This window comes from Trichosurus vulpecula, chromosome 7, assembly GCF_011100635.1.
Source record: "Trichosurus vulpecula isolate mTriVul1 chromosome 7, mTriVul1.pri, whole genome shotgun sequence".
Lineage (NCBI taxonomy): Eukaryota > Metazoa > Chordata > Mammalia > Diprotodontia > Phalangeridae > Trichosurus > Trichosurus vulpecula.
In genome coordinates this window covers 183,222,000-183,238,284 of record NC_050579.1, presented here as the reverse complement: position 1 = coordinate 183,238,284, position 16,285 = coordinate 183,222,000, and the positions used below count along the sequence as shown (strand labels likewise).

At 40.5% G+C, this 16,285-nt stretch overlaps 1 pseudogene; it reads right to left on the bottom strand.

Moving 5' to 3' along the window:
• Positions 1 to 544: 544 nt before the first annotated feature.
• Positions 545 to 13,009, bottom strand: LOC118857727 (annotated as a pseudogene).
• Between the last annotated feature and the right edge of the window lie 3,276 nt (positions 13,010 to 16,285).

Sequence of the window (16,285 nt, the reverse complement as noted above, 5' to 3'; positions counted from 1 at the left end):
ATTTTTCTGAGAATAATGACAATAGTAATAGCTAACATTTATATAGCGCTTCCTATGTGTTAGGAACTGTGCCAATCATTACCTCTTTTGATGCTCTCGACAACCCTGAAAAGTAGCTGTCATTATCATCCCCATTTTACAGATGAGGCAAAGGTTAGATAACTTGTCCAGGGTCACACAGCAAGTGTCTGAGAACAGATTTGAACTCCAGGTCCAGTGCCCTAACCAATATGTCACCTGGCTGCCTCTTCATTATAATATAATCCATGTTATCTCTAACTACAGACCCTATGGGTGATTTTTGTCCCTTGGGTGTCTCCAGAGCAAAAGAATTAGTCTGTAAATAGTCCACCCAAAGGTATACAGTTTTCCCCCTCCTTTCTTTTCTTTTGTTTAAGATTGAAATAATTAATAAATCACTTACCATGAGCTCACCATATTTCCCAGCCAGGCTTAAATTACAACTTAAGTGAGAAGTTCAGTTTTACTAAGGTGAAATAGTACTAGGAAAAGGAAAAAAGTCCACTATATCCTTGGTCAGATTTCAATTTGGGGCTTCTGTAGTCATGGGCGGAACTTTTCTTTGAAGCATTTTTGTTTCTTCCTCTGCAAATTTTTCTTCTTGGCTTCACCACAGAAGTGCTTCTCAAGCCTTGGTCTGACAAACTGTTCCAAGTAAGGCATTACATAGAACTTTTTCCTGTTGTGTCTTTTGTTTAGATACCAAGGTGCTGACCACTGCTTGTACTTGTGCCAGATGATACATCCAAAAATGTCTTCTCTCCAAGCACCTAGTCTTAGCCTTTCTTGACCTGTCTGAAGAAGTCTCAAAGCATCATCTCTTTCCTGAATAACTTTATCCAAAGCATCCATGGACTCTGACACCTTGTCTAATCTCTCTGGACTTGGCATTGGCAATCTCTGTCTTTTGTTCTCCTGCTCTAAAGTGAGAAGCGTATTTCTTTCTTTTAGTAGGACAATACCAAAGTTTTTGTAAATCTTCAGTACTCTTGTACTTTAACTGTTCACAGCTCCATGAAGCACCTGATTTGACTGTTTCTTCTCTCCAATTTTTTAGGTCATCAAAAAATTGTTCTAGTTCTTTCCTTGACAAAGTAGTATGAACTAATTTATATTGGAAGAGGGGTGTGATGTTGGCCATATTCTTGTTTAACAAACTGAAAGTAAACCCTTGGCTGGTGGCAGGGGTCAGGGAGGCCTTCAACATTCCGGGGACCTTCAAGGCAGCTGCAGAGCCCCAAGAAACTAGCCGTCCTGGGGCACTCCTCACCCTCTTGCCCTCACAATTTCCCCCTCCTTTCTAAACAGACATCTTTCTGAAGCTAGGAAAGATTTGGTTGGTTTGTCTGAATGTAGAAATACACGAATCCTTTCTCATCTGAATCAGTCATCTGAGCTGTTATTAAGACATAGAAGTCTCTCAGCAACTGGTGACTGGGCTCTTCTTAAGAGTTTGCTTGGTTACGCATTACTCCATTTCTGTTCATCAGGAAGTACATAGTTCAAATGCATTCTCTTTGTGAGGCTCTGACCATTCTCTGGGGCTGTTTTGGAGACAGATAAGTTTCCTAGCTTTTTGACCACTTGGTATGGAATGACCTTCCATCAATCTGTTACTCTGTGTCCCATGTGCACCAAGATTCCTTACAAAAGATCTCATCTTTTTGCTGAAGATTAAACAGCAAATTCATGCACAACATTGTTTCAATTGGAGCTTTTCTGAGATGAGATTGAATATAGTCAGTAGTCCTCTTTCAGCTGAGACATGTACTAGTGGTAAGGCTCTATTTCTTTTCTACCTGCTGAGATTCCAAAGCACAGGTCAATGCACAGGCCTGGTTCTCACTCAGACTTCAGGAGGCAGGCTATAAGGCCTGTGACATCATCTTGGTAGTTTAGCCTGTATGTTCAGTTCCTACTCCTAAAGACCAGGGAGGCCACATCTCCTCTCAGGATTGCATGGAGCCCTAGGGTGTCTTTTCTCTACCACCATTGACTAGAGCTCCATTGCTCCCCATGCCTGCCCCAAGTTACTAATATCCTAGTTCCATATTTAGCCATTTAACATTGGGTAGCTTTTACAAAGGGATATTTACTTCAAAGGTAAGGCAAGAACAAACACACAGACATTTTCCCTAATATTTCAAGGGCATGCACCATCTCAACCTTTACGGAGAAGTGGGTTCAAAACTTAGCTTACTTGCAATAAGGCATTGGTTTTCCCAAATTCATGTCCAATGGCATGACTTGGAAGAATTCTCCCATTGGGCTGGGTTCCTGAATGTCACTCTCAAAGATCAATCTTTATTTCTCCAGGCAATGATGATGAGTTAACCTGACTCTTATTCCTGGATTCCTGTGTTGAATTTCTGAAATTCCTAAGATTGTGTAGGTGCCACTGCCTCTACCTAGAACTGAAAAGAAAAAATGAACAAAGACCAAAGACCAAAGTCTATTTTTTGAGGGGCCATTATGGCCTAAGAGGGGAAGAAAATCCTAAAGTCCTTCCCTTTACCACATGGTCTCTCCTCCTCAAACACCATGAGAGAAAGAGTCACTGTCCCTCTCACCCTTAGATGAGAAAGAATGTCCACACATACTACACAGTCTCCCCAAGTCACCTCCCTTATTGGTAGTATTAATTATTATTAACCACCATCATGATTTTGCCAGAACCAAGTTCCTCAGGTTCTCCACCTGAGGAAGTGATATCAGCTGGCTTGTACCCCCATTACATTAGCATTATATACAGATATCAGAAATGCCATATGTTGACTCTACTGAGACTTCTGCTCGGGGCTCAGGGCATCTAACATGTTCTACCCACCACTTAAATTTCTTAGGCTGTACGTTTCTATAGGGCGAGAGGGACAAGGTATGATTCTAAACCTCTGGATTACTGCCAAGGTTAACATTTCCTTAAGTAGCTATCTTGATCATAGTGGATCCTGACAGGGAAAACACATGGAAGGAGGGAGGGAGGGATGGGAATAAGTATTTACTTAGCTTCTATTATGTGCCAGGCACTATGTTAAGCTCTTTTACAAATGTTAACTCACACAAAGATCAGGAGTAGCATTTGTTTAGGAAAGTATACATCTATATATGTATGTATATATCTGTAGCTATAGAAAAAACACATCCAAACTTAATAGCCTTCTGGGAGTGGGGGGGAAGGGAAAAAAGAACAGAGTGAAAAAGTGCACAGCAGACAACAAAAGAAAACTTACAAGGAAGCAAAGAAAAGATGGACAGTCCTCAACACAACATGTGTTATTTGTCATACAGGCTTTCTTGAAATGAAAATTTATTGTTCTATATTTTGAATCCTCTCTTCTGCTCTGCTATGAACATGACACACTTTTTCTTTCTTTCTTACTTTGTATTTAAGTTCCGATATTTAAGTTTATGATATGTTTTTGTTTCTTTTCTCAATTCTGTTATTTGTGTTCTAGCTTTTGAGTCTAAAATAAAGTAAAAAAACAAAACAAAATAAATGTTAACTCACGTGATCCTTACAACATTCCCGGAGGTGGGGGCTATTCTTATTCCCATTTGACGGTTGAGCTGAGACCAGGTTACGAATTTGCCCAGGCTCGCACAGCTAGTAAGTGCCTGAGGTGTGATCTGAATTGTGTCTTCCAGAATCCACATCCAGCACTGACCCACTGTGCCACTTAGCTGCCTTTCCAAAGAAATACTTCCCCTTTGACACCTTAAGCAGTTGTAGAAGCTTTCTTGATCCCTGGTTAGGCGTGTCTGTGCACACTGGGCGAAAGTAGCCCAATAAATCACTAAGTGATTTAAGTGAATTGTGCAAGTTCACACAGTTAGTGGCATAACTCAGACTAGAATCCAAGTTTTCTGACTTCCATTCTGAGGCTTCATAAGGCAGCTTTGTAGCGCAGTGGGTAGAGCTATGGGCCTAGAGTCAGGAAGACCTGAGTTCATATCTGGCCTTAGACATTAACTAGCTATGTAACTCTTGGGTGAGTCACTTAACCCTATTTGCCTCAGTTTCCTCATCTGTAAAATGAGCTGGAGAAGGAAATGGCAAACCACACCAGTATCTTTGCCAAGAAAACCCCAAATGGGTTCATTGTTGAAGTTTAGTCTCTGCCCACCTAGGGCCAAAAACTGTTGGGGTTTCTTGATGTGTTGTGATGGAACCATCTCAAAGAATTCAATAAGACCACCTCTAATCCAAGTATAGGCATTTATTGAGATTGATGCCTCTCATGAAGATGGCTAAGTTCTAAGAGGAACCAGCAGCTTCAGAGAAAGCAAGATGGATTTTTATAGGGTAAAGTTGCAATTACATAACAGAAATTTACATAGAATACACGAATATGATTATATTAAAAAGGCAGGAGGAGTTTGTTAAGGGATTAAGTAATGGAGGAGGATTCCTGGCCTCAGTGGAACTGCTTAGTTGCTATCATAGGGAGGGCCCTTATACTGTTTCGTGGTCAAGCATTCTGGTCATTCTGCCCTCTAATTGGCTAGCTATGGTAGTCCTGTCTGGTCAAGATAGATAGGTATTATGGTCCTGTTTTGGGCTAAATGGATGATGTGATTGTGATTGCACATCTATTTCTTGGGAAAGGATCTGGGGGCAGTGCTGGGTTTCTATCACATGGACATGCCTGTTGTTTCTGTGGGAACTAAGAGTTCAGGGACATGCCTGTTGTTCTAGTGAGCAGTGAGGCATGTTAGGACATTGGTGGGGGGGAGGGGCAGATAGGTACAGTGAGCCTAAAATGAAGTTAGAATACTGGGGCTAATATTAGGACTCCATCGTCATGAAGAGTCAAACACGACTGAAATGACTAAGTGATAACAGTAGATTACTGCTTACATTCTTCCTATCTCCTCCCAGAGACAAAAGACTGAGGTTTCCCTGGCCAAAATACAGCACCAGGGTTTGCTGCTGATAATATGCATAATGTAACAGAGGACTGGCCTTCACAAGCATGCACAGAGTATCTCTAACAAAATTCCCTAATGAAAAAGGCTAGGGAGCTTGCTTTAGGGAGAGTTGTCATCAAAGGTATCTAGAGGTATCATCAAAGTGGCTTTGGGAAAGTTGGGTGTGTTTGCGGACATTCTGTAACTGGTTCTGGTCCACTTACCGCATGATAAAGAGGAACTTCTTTAATTGTTCCTGCTAAGCTGGATCTGAGGCTGCTTTCCAAAAGTACTGTTTGACCTAGTCTTATTTTCTTTGTTTGACTTGTTCCAGTCTTTGCTGTTCAGTCGTGTTTGACTCTTTGTGACCCCATTTAAGGTTTTCTTGGAGTAGTTTCCCATTTCCTTCTCCAGCTCATTTTACAGATGAGGGAACCGAGGCAAACAAGATTTAGTGACTCATCCATAGTCACACAGTAAATGTATGAAGCCAAATTTGAACTCAGAACTTACCGACTCCAAGGCTGGTACTCTATTCACTGAGCCACCTAGCTGCCCCCTTTTCCAGTCTAGTGACATTAAAGTGACAGATAATGTTGTGAGGGGAGATGCTTTAGGCCCTCTCCATCTGAGGCTGCCTTCTGGCCCAGTCTGTATGGATCTCAATTGTTTGCTTCAGTGTTTATTGTTTCATTTTAGGTAAAGGAGATGACTAAGACCTTGCAAATTTTGAAAGGTCAAGAGAGTGGGCCACCCAAGGTCCAGGAGCTGGGAGTGAAGTCTGCCAGGTTTTGCAGTCAGCCCAACATCAATGCCTGAAGAACAAGGAACAACTTTCTGGATTCAGCCCAGTGGTAGCTGAGACAAGGATCTATCTAGCAGTGATACCACATTTGATTAGGAACTTGGTTGGACCAATGCTATGTAGAAACTAAGGTAACTTTGAACCCATTCTCTCTAGAGACTGAAGTATGATAGGGGAGAGTACCTCGAAAAGTATGGGAGGAATGTTTGTACTTCTGTTGTATCTTCAAAGTAACTATCCCTTGTAAAAGCTAATTAGTTAAATGAAACTGAGGCACTAGTTACTTAAGGCTAACAGTAGGCAGCCTTAAATAGGACTAGAGAAACAGTACTCCCTGGAACTCTCAAGGAAAAAAGTAGCTAATCTTGCTATATGAGAGTGATGCCAGAGAATACTCACTATAATAATAAAGACAAGGTGGGAATCTAGTTAAGTGGATGGCAAACCACTGAGCTCCATCTACGCTTGCTTTTCATTGAGCATGAAGGCTGTGCTGGAAGTACTCAATACTGTCAAACTCTGGAGAAACCCTGGTTTGACCCTCCTCTGACCAGCAGTTTCTAACTGCCCCCCAAGAAATCCCACACATGCCCCAGCAGTTTCCAACTTCCCCTGTTCCTAGAACACCTGGCAAAGCTAACTCAAGGACATTTCTGTGACCTTGTTTCTCTAACTCCTCAATACTCCCCTCCTGCAACTCCTCTGTTCTGTGTACTCAGATTATACTGTGCTATTTCCCACGACTATGCCTTATAAGAACTCCCTTCTTCCTTCCTCCCCTGGCATCCTTGTCTGAATAGGGCAATGTGTTGTCCAGAATTGTAATTCCTTGACCTTGAATAAATGCCTCGTTTTATTTCTTGATCACTGATCCCTGATCACTGAATTGGTCTGAGTTTTTCCCAGTTGACAATGCACAGGACTATATTAGTAACTGGACTGAGATGACTCTTTAGCCTACTTTTTTGTTTTAAATTAGATTCCTCTCAGAGTACCTTCTATCTATATTCTTTATGTCTCATATCTATTTATCTTGCTTACACATTATCTTCCCCATTAAAATGAAAATTCCTAGAGTTTTAGGATTGTGTTTTTGCCCCTCTTTGTATCCCTAGCATTGAACAGTGTCAGAGTAAGCAATCAATAAATGCTTGCTGACTTGACTTGCTGACTTGACCTTTGGACTTAAACCACAGAGGATTTTGACAATAAATCAGATTATCTGAACCTTATGAGAGGTAGTTATTGTAAAAGAAAGCTTTTATTTCTGCTTAGTCATAGGGGTTATAAAAAGAAAGAACTAATCTTAACTTTCGGGCTAGATGTCTAGATTTTTTAGGTGGGTGTGGAACTCTCAGCCTTCTTTTTCAAGGACGAGTTTTAGCCACTATACCCTGATTGAAGCTTAACATCTGGTTGGTTGGTTGGTTGTTGTCCTTTATTCTTATTCTCAAAGAGGACCAGAATGACATTGCAATGTTGGGGTCAATGTACAGTGTGTCTGACTGTGGCTGATCAGACCAATAGAAGCTTAAAAGACTCTACCACAGGTTGGACAACAAATTGTCTATACAAACATTTGGAGTGGAGATGTTTCTAAATTTGCACATCTCACCTTTCATTTGGGATTCTGAAATTTTGTTCTGTTCATAGAGCAAAGCATCTTCTTTGATGTGGGTATGGCACGCTGGGTGATCTTTTGCCGGTGTCTCCCATGTCGTGCAATCAATTCTAATGTTTTTAAGAAAGATCTTCAGAGTATCCTTGTATCGCTTCTTCTGACCTTCATGTATGAGTTCTCCATAAAAATAATCTTTTAGGCAAACATACTTTTGGCTTTTGAACAATATAGCCAGCCTATTGGAGTTGCATTCTCTGTAGTAGTTTAATGGTTGGCAATTCAAAATTGAGAAAAGACCTCAGTGGTCTAGTACCTTATCTTGCCAAGTGATTGTAACCAGAGTGACCTTTGTTTTCTTTGAGTGACTCAACTTACCTCATTGAGCCTCGCTGGGCACTGGGGGCTTCTCTTCCAGGGCAGGAATCCCAGAAACCGTGCCAGGAAGAAGAGAACTTCCTGTGCGATGAGTCATGGGGCTGGCTGAGGGGAGGTGTTGACTCCAGAGCCATGCCCTATTGGGTGTTAACCTAGTCTATGCTAGGGGGAGAGGCCAACTCAAGAACCAATTGGCCCTGGTCATTCAGGCGGCGCTTGATGATGTCAAAAACTCTATAAGAGGGGAGAGGACAGCTTGAAGAGATCTCTTTCCTTTTCCGGTTGGTTCGGGAGCAGTGGGGAGCGTGACTCGGGGCCAGCCCTTGTCCTTGGGCTGAGCCCAGATGTTGGTAACTATGAATTGTATTGGGTCTGTCTGTTAATACTTGTAATTTGTTTGTATTTTGGTTTTGAGGTTCAGGGTGCTGGGTTGTATTCCCCCGAACTAAATGAATGTTCTGAACTTCAGAGTGCTGGCTGTTTGTTCCCCTGAACTAGCTGACTGTAATCTGTATTTGGCCTGTCTGTTGATGCTTGTCTCTTTGCTCCCCTGAACTAATTGAATGCTAACTGAATGCTGGTGTTTTCCCCTGAACTAAATGAATGTTGTCTGTATGCTAACTGAATGCTGGATTAAAGTAAGCTGGTCAACCCCTTCACCGTGCTTTCCTTGTTTAAGCAGATAAAAAGAACCTGTGCTTTCCCAGCAGCCTCCTGGGTGCTGGCTGTGGCGGGATCTTACATACCCCCAGGAGCTGCTAACAGAAGCTGCTAGCTGGGTTGTTAATACAGTGATCTTCAGAATCTTCCTAAGACAATCCAAATGGAAGTAATTCAATATCCTAGCAGACCTTCAGTTTGGTAGGCAGTCTAATATCTCTTCCCTTCCACACTTTCTTTCAAAGCCCCCCAAACACTGAACTAGCTTTGGCAATGCGTATGTCAACTTCATCATCTATATGGACATCCCTGGAAAGCATACTACCAGGGTAAGTGAATTTATCCACAGCATTCAATAGTTCTCCATTTGCTATAACTAATGTTTCCATGTATGGATGGTGTGGTGCTGGCTGGTGGAGACCCTGTGTTTTCTTGGTGTTAAATGTTAGGCCAAAATTAACACAAGCAGCAGAGAATCAGTCCGTACTTTGTTGCATCTCGGCCTCAGAAGCTGCATTGAGTCCACAATGATCTGTGAACAAACAATCATGCACCAACTCCCTCTCCACTTCAGTCTTGGCTTGTAGCCTTTTCTTTTCTTTTCTTTTTTTTTTTAAATTTATTTATTTATTTTTAGTTTACCAGATTTTCTCCCCTCCCTCCCCCCTCCCTCCCCAAGATGGCATGGAATCTCATATAACTATCATGTATAACTTCGCATTGAATTAATTTATGCACTAGTCAAGTTGTGGAGAAGAATTATGACCAATGGAATGAATCATGAGAAAGAAGAAACAGAACCAAAAAAAAAAAAACAACCCAAAAACAAAAACAAAAGAGAAGCAAAAAAGGTGAGCATGTAGTGCACCTCGATCTGCATTCAAACTTCACAGTTCTTTCTCTGGATGAAGATAGCATTCTCCATCATGAGTCCCCTGGAGTTGTCCTTGCACCTTAGGTTGCTGAGAAGAGCGCAGTACGTCAGGGTTGGTCCTCACGGAATCCATATATCTGTGGCTGTGCACAACGTTCTCCTGGCTCTGCTCCGCTCACTCAGCATTATGTCGTGTAGGTTTTTCCAGGTTGTTACGAAGTGTGCATCATCCCCGTTTCTTATGGCACAATAGTATTCCATTACCTTCATATACCACAGCTTGTTCAGCCATTCCCCAATTGATGGGCATCCCTTTGATTTCCAATTCTTGGCTACCACAAAAAGAGCTGCTATAAATATCCTTGTACATATGGGTCCTTTTCCCGCTTGTGTGATTTCTTTGGGATACAACCCTGGAAGTGGTATTGCTGAGTCAAAGGGTATGAACATTTCTATAGCCCTTTGGGCATAGTTCCAAACTGCTCTCCAAAATGGCTGGATCAGCTCACAACTCCACCAGCAATGCAACAATGTTCCAATTTCCCCACATCCTTTCCAGCATTTATCATTTTCCTGTTTTGTTATTTTAGCCAATCTGACAGGATAGATGTGGTACCTAAGAGTTGTTTTGATTTGCATTTCTCTAATCAGTAGTGATCCAGAGCATTTTTCATATGCCTATAGATAGCTTTAATTTCTTCCTCTGAAAACTGCCTGTTCATATCCTTTGACCATTTCTCAATTGGGGAATGGCTTGTATTCCTATATATTTGGCTCAAGTTCCCTGTATATTTTAGAAATGAGGCCTTTATCAGAGATACTAGTTGCAAAGATTTTCTCCCAATTTTCTGCTTCCCTCCTAATTCTTGTTGCATTGGCTTTTTTTGTACAAAAACATTTCAATTTGACATAATCAAAATTATCCATTTTGCATTTTGTAATGCTCTCTATCTCTTGTTGGGTCATGAATTCTTTACTTTTCCATAAATCTGATAAGTAAACTATTACTTGCTTTCCCAAATTACTTATAGTATCTGCTTTTACTCCTAAATCATGAACCCATTTTGACTTTATTTTGGTATATGGTGTAAGATATTGGTCTATGCCCAGTTTTTGCCCTACCATTTTCCAATTTTCCCAACAGTTTTTGTGAAATAGTGAATTATTAGCCCAGAAGCTGGCCTCTTTGGGTTTATCAAAGAGTAGATTGCTAAACTTGTTGATTTCTCCTACTTGTACCTATCCTATTCCACTGATCCACACCCCTGTTTCTTAACCAGTACCAGGCAGTTTTGATGACTGCTGCTGTATAGTACAGTTTAATATCTGGTGTGGCTAAGCTTAATAACCCCATATCAGAAAAAGAAATTGAGCATGCCATCAATGAACTCCCTAGGAAAAAATCTCCAGGGCCAGATGGTTTTACATGTGAATTCTATCAAACATTTAAAGAACAACTAATTCCAATACTTTGTAGACTATTTGGGAAAATAGGTGAAGAAGGAGTCCTACCAAATTCTTTTTATGACACAAATATGGTACTAATACCCAAACCAGGTAGAGTCAAAACAGAGAAAGAAAATTATAGACCAATTTCCCTAATGAATATTGATGCAAAAATTTTAAATAAAATATTAGCAAAAAGATTGCAGCAACTCATCACGAGAATAATACACTATGACCAGGTAGGATTTATTCCAGGAATGCAAGGCTGGTTCAATATTAGGAAAACTATTAGCATAATTGACCATATCAACAACAAAACTAGCAGAAACCATATGATCATCTCAATAGACGCAGAAAAAGCCTTTGACAAAGTACAACACCCATTCCTATTAAAAACACTAGAAAGCATAGGAATAAGTGGAACCTTCCTCAAAATTATAAATAGCATCTACCTAAAACCATCGACAAGCATTATTTGTAATGGGGATAAACTAGATGCATTCCCAATAAGATCAGGGGTGAAACAAGGATGTCCATTATCACCCCTATTATTCAATTTGGTACTAGAAACATTAGCTGTAGCAATAAGAGAAGAAAAAGAAATTGAAGGAATTAGAATAGGAAAAGAAGAAACTAAATTATCACTTTTTGCAGATGATACGATGATTTATCTAGAGAATCCTAGAGAATCAAGTAAAAAACTACTTGAAATAATAAACAACTTTAGCAAAGTTGCAGGATATAAAATAAACCCACATAAAGCCTCAGCATTTCTATACATTACTGACAAAGCCCAACAGCAAGAGATAGAAAGAGAAATTCCATACAAAGTTACTGAAGGCACTATAAAATATTTGGGAGTCTATTTACTAAGACAAACCCAGGGCCTATATGAACATAACTATGAAACACTTTTCACGCGAATAAAATCAGATCTAAATAAATGGAAAAATATCAGTTGCTCATGGTTAGGCCGAGCTAATATAATAAAAATGACAATTTTACCTAAATTAATCTATCTATTCAGTGCCATACCAATCGAACTACCAAAAAATTATTTTACTGAGCTGGACAAAATAATAACAAAATTCATTTGGAAAAACAAGAGGTCTAGAGTATCTAGGGTATTAATGAAAAGACATGCTAGAGAAGGCGGCTTGTAGCCTTTTCAAGTTAAATAACTTATCATTGGTGCAGTAGCTAACCTTGATGCTGTTTTCATCCTTGTTGAAAGCATCTGACAACATTGCTGAAAATATTCTAAAAAGCATGGGAGCAAGCACAGACTGACCATAAAAAGAAGAACATGCCAGTTAAGACTAAGAGACTATCACAGTAGATCAATACATCCTAAGACTAAGAGACCATCACAGTCCAGTAGATCAATACATCCAACAGGCCCAAGAGTGATGCTGCAGCCAACAAGGAACAAGCCTGTGTGAGAGCAACTATAACATTACCAGGCCCCTCCATACAGATTCCTCATATGTGGGTGGCATCCCCTCATCTGTGATTCCTATGCATACACATTCTTCCCACTGATGGTGAGAGAAATGATTTATTGGATGCCTATTTTATTCCAATCAATATTAATTAGTTCAGTGTGATTCCATAGGGGTAATGATTGTTAGCAATCATTAGTGATATACTCATCCCATAAGTTACATTTAGTCGGTTTAGTTAACTAATATTAATATAAAAATATCATGTATTAAAGCATATTTTACATACATCATATAGGAATAATAGATAAGATAGATTTTTATAGTAGGCCTTAAACTTTAAAACCTATAAATTCACTGTTCACCACTTACTTGCCTAACCACAAGAATGCTGATGACCAGACCGTCATCGCCAATGCCATACGAGCAGCTGCTATGAACATTCAGATGTATTTTAAGAATCGAATCGCCGGGTATAAGAGGTACTCCTCACCCCAGACTGAACCCTGAACCCATATAACATTTATTCTGTACACTAATAGCAGACAACCTATCATTATGGAAATACAGGAAAGCAAAGCTTAACAGGGCAACAAAGGTATTTACACATATAGCCAGCTCCTGGAGCACCGGCATCTCACTTTCACTTTCACAGCCCTGGAGGCTCCTTGATAACAGCTACTTAAAAAGGTCTTAAGCTAATTGTCCTTCACGTGGGCCAGGTCCTCCTCCAGTGAGCTTCTCTCCAGTAAGTTTCCACCCTTCAGCAAGTCTCTGCCTCCGCCACCTCCAACAGGCTGCTGCTGCAAAGGCCTGAGAGCCCACGTGCATAAAGGCATGAGGGCCCACGTGTGCATAGTCTCAGCACAGGATGTCAAAAACATCCCTGGTTGGTGGGGTATGGTCACATTAGTGGATGGAGAAGATCTTCATATTCCATTAGCCCTGCACAAACCCAGCATGGGTGGGATATCTCGACATGATATGGAATGTCCCTCAACTTATTTTAGTACCTCTGGACCACCCTCTCTTGCCCAACATGAGGAGGGGACCATATTATGACCACTGGTCATAGGGTCAGTGGACATGACCCTTTCCTTGCCATCCTGTGATCACCCATGCTGATGCTTCATTTCTGGCCCTTCTGGAGGATCAAAAGCAACATCTATCAATCAATGAGACCCTGTATTTTACTTTGCCTCTTCTGAGTGTCTGGGTATCAAGCCCTATATGAATAAGTCTGTGGGGACCAGTGGGCATCTCAGTTCCTGAAGAAGCTGTGAGGTCTCATTCATTGAAGGGGTCTGGTCCCTTTAATAAATGGTTAATGGCATGGAGCTTTCTTGTAGATTAGATAATTTTGAACCCCACAATGGTATATATATTTTTGGGAGAGCATACCCTATGTTTATGGGGAAAATGGCCTATTACAAACAGTCTTACTATGTTATTTTGTTAAATGCCTTTGCTTTTTAACTAATTATGTCCTCTGAGTAGAGAAAAAGGAAACATATTGGTAGGTTCTTATAGACTATATAAGCTTGAGTAGATATGGATCAAAAGAATGCCTTGGACCTGGGATACCTATTATGGGAAACTAGTATTGGGGTTTCATGATGTGTTATGGTGGAACTGTCTCAAAAAATTCAGAGTCAGACTACCTCTAACCCAAGTATAGGCATTTATTGAGAATGATGCCTTTCATGAAGTGGGCTAAGTTCCAAGAGGAACTAGCAACTTCAGAGAAAGCAAGATGGATTTTTATAGGGTAAAGATGCAATTACATAACAGAAATTATGAATATTAAAAAGGCCGGAGGGGTTTGTTAAGGGATTAGGTAATAGGGAAGCGGTCTCAGCCACAGTGGAACTGCACATGTGATTACCCACAATTCATAGAGAAAAACCCATGGTGGGGTATGTATGTATGATAATGATATTATAATAAGCTTCTCTACATCATAAGTTCACTTGAGGTCAGTTCTTTAGTATTACTGCACAGGTGCCTACTTAGGGGTCCACGTACTGCTTGGGCATCCTGGTGGTGCTGCTTTCTGATGGCTGAATATTGTGGTCCTGTCTGACACTAGATGGATGTGGTGGAGTACATGGACACACCTGCTGTTTCTATGGGAAATATGAGGAATGGGTCCTGGGGCAGTGGCTAGCTAGAGGCAGTGGCTGGCATCCCATCACATGGACATGCCTGCTGTTCTGTGACAAATATGAGTTCATGGACACACCTGTTGTTCTAATGAGCATTGAGGTGTATATGAAGAAGTTAAGATATTGATATTAAGTGGAGGGGTGTGAGTGGCTATGGAGGGGCAGTGGGCCTGCTGTTCAGTGGGGTCTATAAAGAAGCTTGAATATTGGGGCTGGGGGCAGCTTTATTAGGATTCCATCACTAGTATCTAAGAGAAAGGCAAGAGGTGGTACAAACAAGTGGGTTTTAAGTATTCACTACTTCCTTCATATTTCTTATAGACACTTGTGACCATATTGGGCCAGCATAATGTATTTCTTTATACCTAAAGTGTCCTTTCTGTTTTTCCAAAGTTAAACTTTTTCTTTCCTTCCTTCTTTCCTTCTTTCTTTTTGTTAATTTTTTTTTTTGTTTTTGCTTTTTGGCAGGGCAATTGGGGTTAAGTGACTTGCCCAAGGTCACACAGCTAGTACATGTGTCAAGTGTCTGAGGCCGGATTTGAACTCAGGTCCTCCTGATTCCAGGGCCGGTGCTCTACTCACTGCACCACCTAGCTGCCCCTTTTGTTAATTTTTACCATGAAGCTTTTACAAAGGAACATTTATTTCAAAAGATAAATCATAAATTTACAAAAAACACTAACCCCCAACTCAAAATTCTCCTTCCCCCTCCTCAGTGGGGGCGAAGTGTATTAGGTTCATAGCTTAGTTACATTCCCATGAGCACAGTTTCACCTCCAAGTCCAAAGCCTACCTGGAGCGAGTCCCAGACACCCTGGTTTTCTCAAGGTTTCCGTGATGAGATGACTGGCTGTTGCATCACCTTGCTGGCAATACTGACTCTAAGGTCAGTCTCCAAGGCTAGAACTACCCAGTCTGTGAGAATCACCTCTGGCACAAGAAATCAAGGACAAACAACAAAGAACAGAAACAAACAGGTGCAGGCTCACTTCTTGGAGATGGGGTAAAAGAGAGGTAAGCTGTGGATTGGCAAGTAGTTCCCTTCTTACCTGTTCAGTTCATGGTATTCATTATGAATGGAGTAGCTAGGAGTACAGCTAAAAAGATGGTGGTAAAAGAGTGAACAACACTGCAGTACTTTTGAAAACTCAGATGACCAATCCAGATGACTACCCCTTCTAGATGCAGTGAGCACCATGCCAGGCAAACCGAACATGCCCAAAAGCTGGGTTACACTTATTTTTATTCTAAATTTAATAAATACCAAATAGAATGCATATCTGCATATACAAAGTGAAAATGAAAAAAGAGGATTGTATATGACATTGCATATCTTAGTGAGTTTGAGGATTTGTTCAAGTGATTGTTATCAATTTCCTTTCTTAGAAATTACCTGTTTGCTGGAAAGATTTACATGAACTGATGCTGAGTGAAGTGAGCAGAACCAGGAGAACATTATACACAGTAACAGAAACATTGTGTGATGACCAACTTTGATAGAATTAACTCTTCTCAGCAATATAAGGATCTAAGACAATTCCAAAAGATTCATGATAGAAAATGTTATTCACATCCAGAGAAAGAATTATGGAGTCAGTATGCAGATCGAAGTATACTATTTCCTCTTTTTTTTTCTTTCTTGTGGTTTTTCCCTTTTATTCTGATTCCCCCTTTACAACATGACTAATGTGGAAATATGTTTAATATGACTGTACATGTATAGCCTATGTCAGATTGCATACCGTCTTGGGGAGAAAGGAACAGAGGAAGAGGGAGGAAATTTAAAATTTGAAATCTTATAGAAGTGAATGTTGAAAACAAAAATAAATACATTAAAAATTTTTTTGGTTTTTTTTTTGGAAGGGGGAAGGCAGGGCAATTGGGATTAAGTGACTTGCCCAAAGTCACATAACTAGTAAGTGTGTCAAGTGTCTGAGGCTGGATTTGAATTCAGGTCCTCCTGACTTA